This window comes from Cebus imitator, unplaced genomic scaffold, assembly GCF_001604975.1.
Source record: "Cebus imitator isolate Cc_AM_T3 unplaced genomic scaffold, Cebus_imitator-1.0 Scaffold18, whole genome shotgun sequence".
NCBI lineage: Eukaryota > Metazoa > Chordata > Mammalia > Primates > Cebidae > Cebus > Cebus imitator.
The window spans coordinates 3,600,110-3,612,332 of NW_016107333.1; positions in this window are offsets into that span (position 1 = coordinate 3,600,110).

The following is a 12,223-nucleotide window of genomic DNA, read 5'->3' on the forward strand; positions in this document are numbered from 1 at the left end:
AAAAAAAAAAAAAAAAAGAACAGTTTCTCCCAGGGCATAGGGGAGAGGAAGGGTAGATCTGCTGTCCTCCACACCACTGAGCAACAAGGCTGGGGCCAGGAAGTCCCAGGCCAGCGCAGCTTCAGGGCCGGTGAGATGTGGGGTTGAGTCATGGGACTGTCTGATGGGCTGAGGTCTCCCTCCTCTGGGAGGGAGCTGATCACTGGTCCATGCCCCTCCATGGTTCCCACACATCCAGCTCACCCTGGGGAAGGAGCTAGAGTCCAGCTGCAGCTTCTGCTCCTTGCTGCAACCCCTCTGGAAAGGGTGGCCTGGTTTCCTTTCTGGGCCTCAGTTTGCCTGTCTGTAAAATGGGGACAATTGACCTGGTGCAGTGGCTCAAGCCTGTAATCCCAGCACTTTGGGAGGCCAACGCGGGTGGATCACTTGAGGCCTGGAGTTTGAGACCAGCCTGGCCAACATGGCAAAACCACATCTCTACTAAAAATACAAAAATTAGCCAGGCATGGTGGCACATGCCTGTAGTCCCAGCTACTCGCAAGGCTGATGCATGAGAATCGCTTAAACCTGGGAGGCAGAGGTTGCAGTGAGCTGAGATCGTACCACTGCACTCCATCCTGGGCGATAGAGTGAGACTCTATTTCCCCATCTTCCCCCAAAAATTGGGACAATTATCCTGGCTGCAGCCGCTAGGATGACTGGGGTTGGGATGTCTGTGGGGCCCACCTGCCTCCACACTTGCCAGGAACTCCTGACAACATAGCTGGATTCAGCCAGGGCCTCTGGGAGTTCTGATTGCCAATGGCCTGGGTCAGGAAGCCTTGAAGGGCTTGAACAGGGCTGGGAGTGTGCCAGCATGCCAGCACTCTCAGGGAGGGCCGCTTCCCACCCACAAAACGTGCCCTGGAGCGCAACTGCCAGGCTTGGGGTCTTGTCCCAAGTCCACCATTCATCTCTAAGTCACATATCCCCCTCTGGAAATGGGGGTGACAGGGGAGTCCTACCCTCCAGCACTGTTTCGGGGTTGTGTGAGGTGAAGCCCTGGCATATGAGTGCCATGAGTGGGAGGTGGCATGATTACTAATAATTAGACCCTTTTTTTTTTTTTTTTTGAGACTTAGTCTTGCTCTGTTGCCCAGGCTGGAGTGCATTGCAGTGGCACAATCTCAGTTCACTGCAACCTCCACCTCCTGGGTTCAAGTGATTCGTCTGCCTCAGCCTCGTGAGTAGCTGGGATTACAGGCATGCACAACCACTCCCGACTAATTTTTTTTTTATTTTTTTAGTAGAGATGGGGTTTCGCCATGTTGACCAGGCTGGTCTTGAACTCCTGACCTCAGGTGATCTGTCCGCCTTAGCCTCCGAAAGTGCTGGGATTACAGGCAAGAGTCACTGTGCCCAGCCTAGACCCATTTACATACAAGGGATTCTGAAACCCCCATAGGCCTTTGCTGGACTGCCTCAGTGGAAGAGGCAGGGCCATGGGTTCAAGTCCCAGCTCAGCCTCTGGCTTATTGTGAAACCCCAGCAAGCCCCTCCTTGTCTCTGAGTCCTGGGGTCCTCCTCCAACTCACTCTCATTGCTGGGGAGAGGATCAGATGGTGGAGGAGGTGGAAGTCGAGAATGAGCCAGATGTTAACGTTGTTAAGTGACTGGGGCTGCTCAGGCTCTCACATCTGCCCGCGGAGCCTCACCAACCCTGACCTCAGTGATTCCTTCCACTTGGCAGTCACCTCCGGCAGCCGTGTGACCCTGCTGCGCCCCAGCCTCTGGCAGGGGCCCATTCCACCCAGCTGCTCTCTGAAGGCCTCTGCTCTGGGGGTCCATGCCAGGACCCCAGCTCTACCCTCCAGCCCTCCACACGCAATCACATCCTCTGGCTTGGGAGGCATTTCCCAGCTGGTTTTGTCTCAATGTTTCCCCATCTGCTTGGCAGACTCTCCCACAAATGCTGCGGTCATCAGGGCTGATGTGGGTGTGGGAGCTGTTTGCTTTTGTTTCCTTCATTGTTTGTAAGAAAAAGGGCTTAACGGCCGGACGTTGTGGCTCACGCCTGTAATCACAGCACTTTGGGAGGCTGAGGCGGGCAGATCACGAGGTCAGGAGATTGAGACCATCCTGGCCAACATGGTGAAACCCCATCTCTACTAAAACTATAAAAATTGGCTGGGCGTGGTGGCCCACCCCTGTAATCCTAGCTACTCAGGAGACCGAGGCAGGAGAATTACTTGGACCCGGGAGGCAGAGATTGCAGTGAGCTGAGATCGCACCACAGCACTCTAGCCTGGCGACAGAGTGAGTCTCTGTCTCAAAAAAAAAAAAAAAAAAAACCTCAACTCTGACTGTGAATACAGTCCTGCTGCAGGAATGGCTCAGGGTTACTTTGGAAGGAGACTCAGGATTGAGCATGGGCTGGTTTTGACTAGAAAAGGCTTAAATGGGTCTGGAGGGAGGGGTCTGACTAGCTTGGGCTCCCAGTAACAGGGCTGATGCGGCCTTGAACCAGTGAAGCAAGGTTCTAGGCCCAGACCCCACTGGGGGCCTCACACCGTGGGCATGGGGTAGATTGTATTGGCCCTAATTGGCCACAACATCACCCGTCCCATATGGTTTCCTTACACTGTGACCTTGACTCTCCTTCTGTTGACCTGTGGGCATCTACGTTCCCCTTTGTGATTGCCTTGACAATAGAGTGTGACAGAAGTGACAACATGTGGCTTCCACGGCTAGGTCATAAAAATGCATTTCCACTTAACTCTCTTGGAGCCCAGCCGCCATGCTGTGGGGAAGCCCAAACAGTCCACGCAGAGAGACCCCTCAGAGGGGCCACGTGGAGGTGCTCTGGCAACAGCACAGCTGAACTCCCAGCTGACGGCCAGCATCCATTGCCAGACCTGCAAGTGCAGATGCTTCCAGACGATTCCGGCCTCCAGCCATTGAGTCACCCTTCAAGTGTTCCCAGCTGATATCACGTATCAGGACAATCTGTTTCTCCTTGTGCTATGCCTGCTTTCCTGACCCACAGGATCCTGCGTGTTTTACACCACGAAGTTGTGATGCAGTGATAGTAGCCAAATGGTGTCTCTCCAGGGCCTGCCCCACCCAAAGTTCAGAGTAGCTTCTCCCTTCCCATGAGCTGCTTCACCCCGCTGTCATCACTGGACCTCACCCAGGCCATCCTTCATTGTCCAGGTGAAGAAACAGAGTCAGAGGGAGCAGAGACTTGCCTAGAGTCCCACAGCTTTCCATGGTTAACTGCTTTACACAGGGGAAGCTCTGATTCAATCAGATCCCTTAGAGCAATCAGCAAACTCCAGCCTGTGGACTGGCCTGGGATCTGTTTTTGTAAATAAAGTTTTATTACAACACAGCCATGCCTATTCATTGACAGATTATCTATCAATGAATTTTAAACTGCAAAGACACAGTGGCCCACAAAGCCTGCCATCTGGCCCTTTACACAAAAGGTTTGCAGGTAATTCCTGCCTTCAAGACGCAAGGAAGCTACAGTCCCTTCTAGAAGCTCAAACCTCTCCAAGGGGCAAGTTGAAATTTTTTAGCAAAGAGCTCTAAGGAGATTTGGGTTCTAATCTCTACTCCTCACCAAGCCTCAGTTTTCTCTTCCAAAACGGGGTGGTAACTGTGCCTGCGTCTGACAGACAACTGGTAGGTGGAAAGGAAATTAGGGTAAAGCCCCTCTGAGCCCAAGTCCCAGCACACAGCACGCCCTCTTGCGAGCCCCTGCCCATCCCCTTTCCTTCCACCAAGAGAAGTTTCTGGCATTGAGGGAGGGCAAGTATGGAGCTGGAGCCCCCAGGGAAATTAGCTCCTCGCCTGGTGGCTTCACCTCATTTAGGATGTTAATTAAATAGATTTGCATAATGTGCTCACTGAGGTGTTATTTTACTTGTACGTTTAAATCATTTAATCATCTGTGTTTTCCTGTCTCTTAATCATGATGATGCCGAGATGGAGAGGGTGGTGGAAGAAAGAAAGGAAATGATGAGTCTCCAGGTCTCTCTGTGTCTCCTGTCTCTCTGTTTCTGTCTCTCTGTCCATCTCTCTCTCTCTCTATGTCTCACACGCACACACACCTCTCTCTCTGTGTCTCACACGCACACACACCTCTCTCTCTGTGTCTCACACACACACACACACACACACACACACACACATATGCAAACACACTGACAAAATGCGCTCAGGTTTGTAACTCCAATGTCCAATGCACTCTCGCTCTCCATCACCGGACTCCAGCCACACCAGCCGTCTTGCCATTCCTCACACATCAAGTGCATTTCTGCCCCGGGATCTTTGCACTTACTCTTCCCTTGGCCTTGACCCTTGGCATACCCATTCCCCAGATGTCCACATAGTTTCCTCTCTCACTTCCATTAGGCCTTTACCTTGAGAGAAGACTTCCTTGACCTCACTGTCTTATTTAGCTGTTCTAGTCCTCCGTATTTTCCTGCAAATACTTATCCCCGCCCAATATTATGTATCCATACATTGGTTTGTCTGTTTAAGGACTCCCTTAGCAGAATGTAAGCTCCACAAGGGCAGGTATTTAATTTTGGGGTTTTGTTCTTTTGCTGGTTTTTGGTTTACAGCTGTCTCCCCTAGTATTTAGAACATTGCCTGGCACATAGCAGGTACTCAGTAAATATTTGTTGAATGCGTGAACACGCATGGAAGGCTTGCAGGCTCGCAAAGGATAAGCTGTGACACTGTGAGGCTACAGGCTGCCCAGGGGCGCACACCAAGGCGCTGCCAGCTCTGAGTCTAGCAGCCAGTCTTGCTGTCACGCAGGCTGGGCTTTCTCCAGAGATGGAGCAGTTTCCGGAATAGTTTCTGAAGGCAATGACACCATGTCAGCTTCCCCTGAGGGCTGGCATTTCTCAAGCAGCTTTCTGGGGAACTGGGCAGTTGTTTTGCAACCCAGGCATCATACGCGGGGACCCTGGGGACCAGGCTGAGAAGCCCCAGAGATCACAGCCTGACCACAGAGGGCACAGGAAGGAAGGCACTGGGGTCACAGGGCCAGAGGTCACTGAGAGTTCTGAGACAGCTGCTGTACCCGCTTCTCAGTGGATACTTTGAGCTGAAGTCAGAGCTGGAAGCCCAAGCTTCTTCTGCACCCTTGCATAGATGAGGAAACCAAGGCTCAGTGAAGGGAATCAGCTTGTATGATTCTCCTGAACAGGACTGGCCTCCCCCAGGAGCTCCTGGGGCTGAGACAGACCTTTGCCAGGGAAGCCCTGGGTGGCTGGCTGTTCCCACTGTCTGTGTTGTGTCTCTTACTCCACGAGATCTCAGCTCAGATGTCCCTTCCTCAGGGAAGCTCTCCTTGATGCCCTCCATTTACATCAAGTTTTTCTGTTCTCAGAGAACCTCCCTGTTGCCCGGCAGAGCTCACATCTTTTTGCAGTGGTGGCCTGATGTCTGCTTCCCAGCCAGCCCCTGAGCTCCATAAGGGGAAAGACCAAGCCAGGGTGTTCTGTTCACCGCCCTGTTCCTCAGCCTAGCTCGCAGGGTCTCCATAGTGGGGCCTCGAGGACTCTTTGTTGAATGAATGTGCACGGCATGTGCAAAGCTGTGGAGGCGGAACGGTGCAGAAGCATTTTGCAGACCACGAGGTGACCACAGACACTGGCCAGGTCTTGGGATGGCTGCTCAGCTCCTCTTGGCACCTTAGATCCTAGGGATCCCTTTCTGTCCTCCGGCACACCAGTTCCTGATACACACTTAGCCCCAGCGGGCTGCACCTGTGTCTCCATCATGGCTGCCCTAGCTGCCAGCAGTCCCTTTGCCTGGGCACGGGGGGAGCTGGAAGTGCCCAAAAACTGCTGCCTCCCCTCATTCCCTTGGGAGTGCAGCCACCACCCACCACCAGCCAGGACAGGGGCAATGGAGACTCCAGCTCCCTTCTGCCTCTGCCCTGCATGAGGACTCACCTTGCTGGCACTCCTGTACCAGCGTCCTTCCCTTCCCTATCCACCATCCCGCTTGGCTCTGGTGTTTCCTGGGGTCACTCCCTAATTAGCCACTTTCACACAAATCCTGTCTCAGGGCCTGCTTCGGGGTCCCACCTGCAACGGCCCCTCCCGGTGAGGACTCATTTCATACCTGGCTGAAGCTCGAGTCAGATACCCCTGGATTGAATCCCAACTCTACTTCTGAGCAACTGTAGGATCCTGGGTGAGACTCCATCAGCCTCCGTGGCCTCCACAGCAAATGGTGTGGCAAGAATTAGAACCAGCATGTGTGAGAAATCTGATCCAGGCCAGGCCCCTGTTGGGGGCTCAGCCAGGGATAAGTGGTCATCGCCATCATCACCATGTTCTAACTCTAAGCATCTAGGATTCCACCACCTGTTGAGCCTCAAATGGGAAGTGCAGGTTCAGAAAAGCAACCACCCTGGCCCTGAGTTATGGACATGCCAGGAACTTGGAGGTCTTATTCTGGAAAATTCCAGATAATCTGCCTGGCCTCCAGCTTCCCAGTCTCTGTCTCGTGTTCTTGGCCCAGCCCCCCAGCATCTCCATAGCCACCTCCTGACACTTGTCAGAGAAGAAACCTAAACGTCAGGGCTTGGGGTAGTCTCAGAAGATCCACGTGGGTTGGCCCCTGCTTCATCTCTTCCCAAGCCTCCTTCAGGATAACTGGCTTCCCAGCATTTCCTTAAAAAGTCTTCACTGTCTTGCTTTACCAGGCCTTGGCACCTGCTGTTCCCACTTGCCTACCTGGCATAACTCCTACATATTGTTTAAAGGATAGCTCCAACATCACCTCCTCCTGGAAGCCTTCCCTCATCATGTTCTTTTCTAGGTTGGGTTTGGTGCCCTCTTTCGGCACCTACATCTCCTGTTCTTGACCCAACAACATGGAGCTGGCCACATTTGTGCATATTAATAATTGCCTCTTGTCTTGCGTGTTTCCAGGAGAATTGAGACTGGTTTGTAAAAAGCTGAATCCCAATCATCTAGCATGGGGCTTGGAACACATTAGGTGGGCAAACAAATGTTTGATGAATAGATGGATGGATAGATGGACGGACGGACGGACGGACGGACGGACGGACGGACGGATGGATGGAGACACCAAGCCACCTCCAGATCTTCCATCTAAGTTTGCTGCTCCATGTCAGGGAGTGATGAATATGACTCCTTATTGTGGGTTTGATTGTTTGTGTTTTTATTTTTTGCTTTGTTTTTGGTTCTGCCCTTTTCTAAGGAAATGGTTTTAGTCCTGAGGGGCTCTGTCCGAACCCTCTTGTTACCAGGAAAGTGTGGATCCTGGCACCACAGGAGCATCCGGCTGACACACTCCTCTTTGGGGGTGTCCCCAGCACACCCTGGCTTCTCCCAAGCCTCTCCTCTCCTTCTCTTTGAGGCTCTGCAGTGCGGTGGAGGGCTAGACTTGAGAGTGAGTTAGATCTGAGTTCTAGTCCCAGGCCCACCACTTTCCCAGCAGACTAATCTTAGTAAGCCACTTCCCTGCTGGATGCCTCAGTTTCCCCAGTTGTTAAATGGACAGCTTAGACATCCGGGCTCCTCTCCCTGTTTCTTGCCTCTGCAGAAAATGAAGGGTCAAAATATGTGCTCAGGGAGAGAACAGAAGTCTCTTTTCAGAAGAAAAGGCTGGAGCTCAGGGCAGGGGTGGGGGCCTCAGGCTCTGGGGCCTGAATGTCCTAACAAGCCCAGCCTTGACGTTGGGAATGGTGGCTTTGCCACCGAGGCCTCCAGTGGAGCTGGGCAGGCTGAGCTGGCAGAGGGAAGAGGCTTGTTTTCAGGGCCTGGCCTTCCCTGGGGGTGTCTCCTCCTTGGCCTGCAGCGCTTGGCCCAGCCCCTGGCAGAGCCAAGCTCAACTAGGGGTGGATGGTACTGAGGGCGAGCCCGGCCTGGCCCGTCTCCCTCTCTGACGCTGACCTAGCCCCACTTTAGCCTTCCCTGCTTTTTAGCCTGGAGGTATCTTCCCTGGAGGCTACCCCCAAGGCCTGGCTCTCTCAGACCAGGGACAGGCAGTGGTTAGAGCTGAGGGGGCTGCCTGGAGCAGTGACCATAGAAATTGATCAGGGCAAGATTTCTGGACACCAGAGCATGGTGCTTACGGGCCTCATCGCTGCTTCTTAAAATCCCAGCTCTGCCTTTTGACCTTTCTGGGACTTAGTTTACTCATTTGTAAAATGGGCTAATAATAGTGTCATTGCCTCAAGGTTGCTAAGAGGATTGGTAAGTGATTGATCACTTGTAACAGTATCTGGCACACAGTAAATGCTCTATAAAGTTTATACTGGGGTCCATGGACCCATAGAGGCCAGAAGTCTAGACTTTTCTGTGAAGGTTGAATTCATGGGGGCCTGGGTAAGGCCAAACAGATGGCAGCAGTACAGAAGAGAGAATGTCCAGGCAGGGAGGATAGAGAAGAGAGGGGGCTTCCTGGCAAAGCGGAACACGGGGTGGGGCGGAGGGAATGTGTCTTTGGCTAAGAAGTGGGGTGATTTAAATTCAGAGGCCCTGGGAGTCTGTACATCTAGTGAGGAGGCAGGGTGAGGGTGATCTCCTAAACCGAGCTCAGGACAGGCTGGGTCCCAGCCCAGTTCAGACCTGCATTGCTGTGTGACACAGGAAAGCCACTGCCCATTTCTAAGCCTTAAGTTTCCTCTTCTTCTTGGAGACCAGGGCCCAGAACCAACTGGTCTCCAAGAGTTGCTTCCAGAACAATCAGTGATTCTGGCTGAACCCAGAAGACCAGCTCAGGAGCCCAATTGAGTCAATGGCCAGAAGACGTGGTCCTGAACTGCGCTCTGAAGATCACTTCCCTTCCCCTTTTACAGATGAGGACGTAGGCTCAAAGACTGACTCACTCATAATTCCTCACCTGTTAGTGGCAGAGGTGGGTTCTAGAGCTCTTCTGTGTACGTCATAATCCACTTACAGGAAATACACATATCTGTACATCTGTCACTGCAGTGCATAGAAACACCTTGGGTAGATTTTTACATATCGCGGGGTGGGGCATGTTTAGGATGATCTGATTTTTTCTTTTTTTTTTCTTTTTTTGAGACGGAGTTTAGCCCTTGTTGCCCAGGCTGGAGTGCAATGGCACAATCTCAGCTCCCTGCAACCTCTGCCTCCTGAGTTCAAGCAATTCTCCTGCCTCAGCCTCCCAAGTAGCTGGGATTACAGGCTTGCACCACGACACTCTGCTAATTTTTTGTGTTTAGTAGAGACAGGGTTTCACCATGTTGGTCAGGCTGGTCTTGAACTCCTGACCTCAGGTGATCCACCCACCTCGGTCTTCCAAAGTGCTGGGATTACAGGCGTGAGCCACCGTGCCCAACCCTGATTTTTTTTTCTTTTCTTTTCTTTTTTTTAAGAGATAAGATCTTGCTCTGTGGCCCAGGCTAGAGTTCAGTGGTGCAGTCATAGCTCACTGCAGCCTCAAACTCCTGGGCTAAAGAGATGGGATGTTCTGATTTTAAATACAGGCTGCCTCAAGTATTCAGAGTTTGCTTTTGGGATTTCCAGGTTGACCCAGAGTGTCTCAGAGAAAAATCAACTACCCATCGAGTAGAGCTGGAACTGAGGCACCAGGGGAGACATGGGAGATGTGGTGAGTATATTAAGAAGCTGAGCAGACAGAGAAAACAGGGGCCGGGGGCGGACACTCGAGCGCTGACATTCATGTCTGATCAAGCTGCCGTTTCTTAGAAAGCCGAGTCCATGCTGTTGAAGTCACGTGCTCCTCCAGAGGTAGCCAGGCTTATTTATTTAATAATGACATTCTCACTTGGATGTTGGAGGCAACTCGAACTTCGCATGGCTTGAACTAAAGTGCTGCTTTCACCCCACTAAACCAGCACCTCCGCCCGCCTTCCCGTCCTGGACAATGACAACTCCCTCCTACTGAGGCCAAAACCCTTGGAATCATCCTTGACACCCCTCTCACTCACACTCAATCTGTTAGTGAGTTCTGTTGGCTCTACTTTCAAGATATATCCAGAATGTGATCCTTTCTCACCAGCTCCCTACCTCCACCATCGTCTCTTGCCTGGATTATTTCAATAGTCTCCTTACTTGTCCAGCAGCTCTAAGCTTCCCTGTAACGGGATCTGTCCCTCACATAGCATCCAGAACATCCTGTTAAAACCTAAGGCAGATGGCTTCTCTCCTCTGTTCAAACTCCTCCAGTGGCTCCCATCTCTCTCAGAGCAAAGGTCAATGTCTTTGGAATGTTCTAGAAGGCCTAAACAGTCTAGTCCTCTTTGCTGGCTCCTTACAATACCTCTGGGCAGTAAGCAAGGGAGGAGGGATTGCTCCCACTTTACAGGTAGGAGAACTGAGGCCCAGAAGATAGAGATTATGTTCTTAGGTTTGAAGCACAGACCATCTGGGGGCTCTGTCCATCACTTTGTCCCAGAAGCCAGAGTGGGCAGCTGCTGAAGCCTCTAATCGGATGGGTCCGCTCAACCCACCCTCTCCGCAGAGCACTGGCTTCCTGCCCATTCTCCAGAGTCAGACCCAATGCCAAAATAGGCTAATGGACACTGCGTGCTTGGCTGGGGCAAGCCCTTGGATTCCACCCCTTTTTAGGCCAGATCAGGCGTGGTCCACTCCGGGCTGCTGAGTAGCCATCGGAGGAATTTAAATTCCCCAAGCCTTGGAATGGGCCAGCCTTAGGCAGTTTGCTTTGCCCCTGCTCTGACACAGACTTGCCGAGTGAGCCTGGGGCAAGTCGCTTCCCTCTTCTGAGTTGCACTCTCTCCACCTGCATGGAGTTCTAACATGTAAGCATTGGAAGAACGAATTGATGGAATCTGGGCCGTATCCCTATGAGGTTGACAAATAACCTGAAGCCAGAAGATATCAATGATCAGCTTGCTATTGCCCTTAAAAAAGGTCCACAGTAGAATGTCACAGGGCTCTGTCCCCAGCCCCATCCTGTTCAACAGGTCTGTAGATCATTTTAAGGTGGAAAGATGGCCCAGTACAGCATAGCTAAGAGGGGGCAATAAGGCATTGGATATCAGAACCAGCATGTCCAAAGACCCTGACCAGCAGGACCAATGGGCTGAATATCAGAAAATAGAATATAATTAAGAGTGGCTGGGTACGGCGGCTTGTGCCTATAATCCTAGCAATTTGGGAGGCTGGGTGGGAGGATCACTTAAGGCCAGAAGCTTAAGACCACCCTGGACAACATAGAGAAACCCTGTCTCTACAAAGAACACACCAAAACATTTAGCTGGGCATGGTGGCACGCACCTGTAGTCCCAGCTACTCAGGAGGCTGAGGTAGAAGGCTGGCTTGACCCCAGCGATAGAGGCTGCAGTGAGCTATGAATGTGCCACTGCACTCCAGCCTGGGTGACAAAGCAAGATCCTGTCTCTAAAATATTTAAAAACGGTATAATAAGAGTGACTGTCAATCCCCGAAATTGGACTCAAATGCCAACAACCAGGTGTGGAGCGAGGACATTAAGATTGAGATGGAGTGGATTTAAATCAGTAGTTCTCTAGAGGACATTTTACTCATCCATGGGGCCGTTTTTGCACTGGGGGCTCTAGTGACATTTATAGGGCAATATTCGGGAGTGCTGGGCACCCTGCAATGCATAGGACAGTAACAGAAATTTGCCTCACATTCTTCATAGCTTTCAAGTGTCCGCCAGATGCAAACCTATGACAACTACAAACAGGCCAGGCTTTCGTACATTGCAGCACTGAAAGGTTTCCACAAGAAGTTACGTGACAAACTCAATAACTTAGAAAAAGGTTGTTATTGACAAGGACACATAAATGGAAGGACAAGGACACATAAAAGGTGAGTCAATGAATACCATTCTCATTCCTTGCAGCCTGTCTAGTCAATGTGTTAGATCATCGCCAACCACATACCTAAAGCAAAAGCGTTCCAGGGCATGAGTGCAGTTACGGCAAAAACAGCAAAACCCTCTGCAAACACTTATAATGGAGGAGACCTGTGACTTAGAGCCAAGTACTGGTAAATTGGTAGAGATGCAAAAATTCTCACTGAATCTCACAAAATGACGATAAGGATGATCATTTTGAATCTCTGCCGAGAAAAGGATACATTCGAGATGGTTTATTTGGGGGTCCCAGTTGTTTTCCAATCTTGCTCAGAAATTGCTTCCATAGGTGCCCCACATGGATCCTCCATAGCATTTTGGATTAAAGGTCCTTTTGTGATCTATTTGCTTA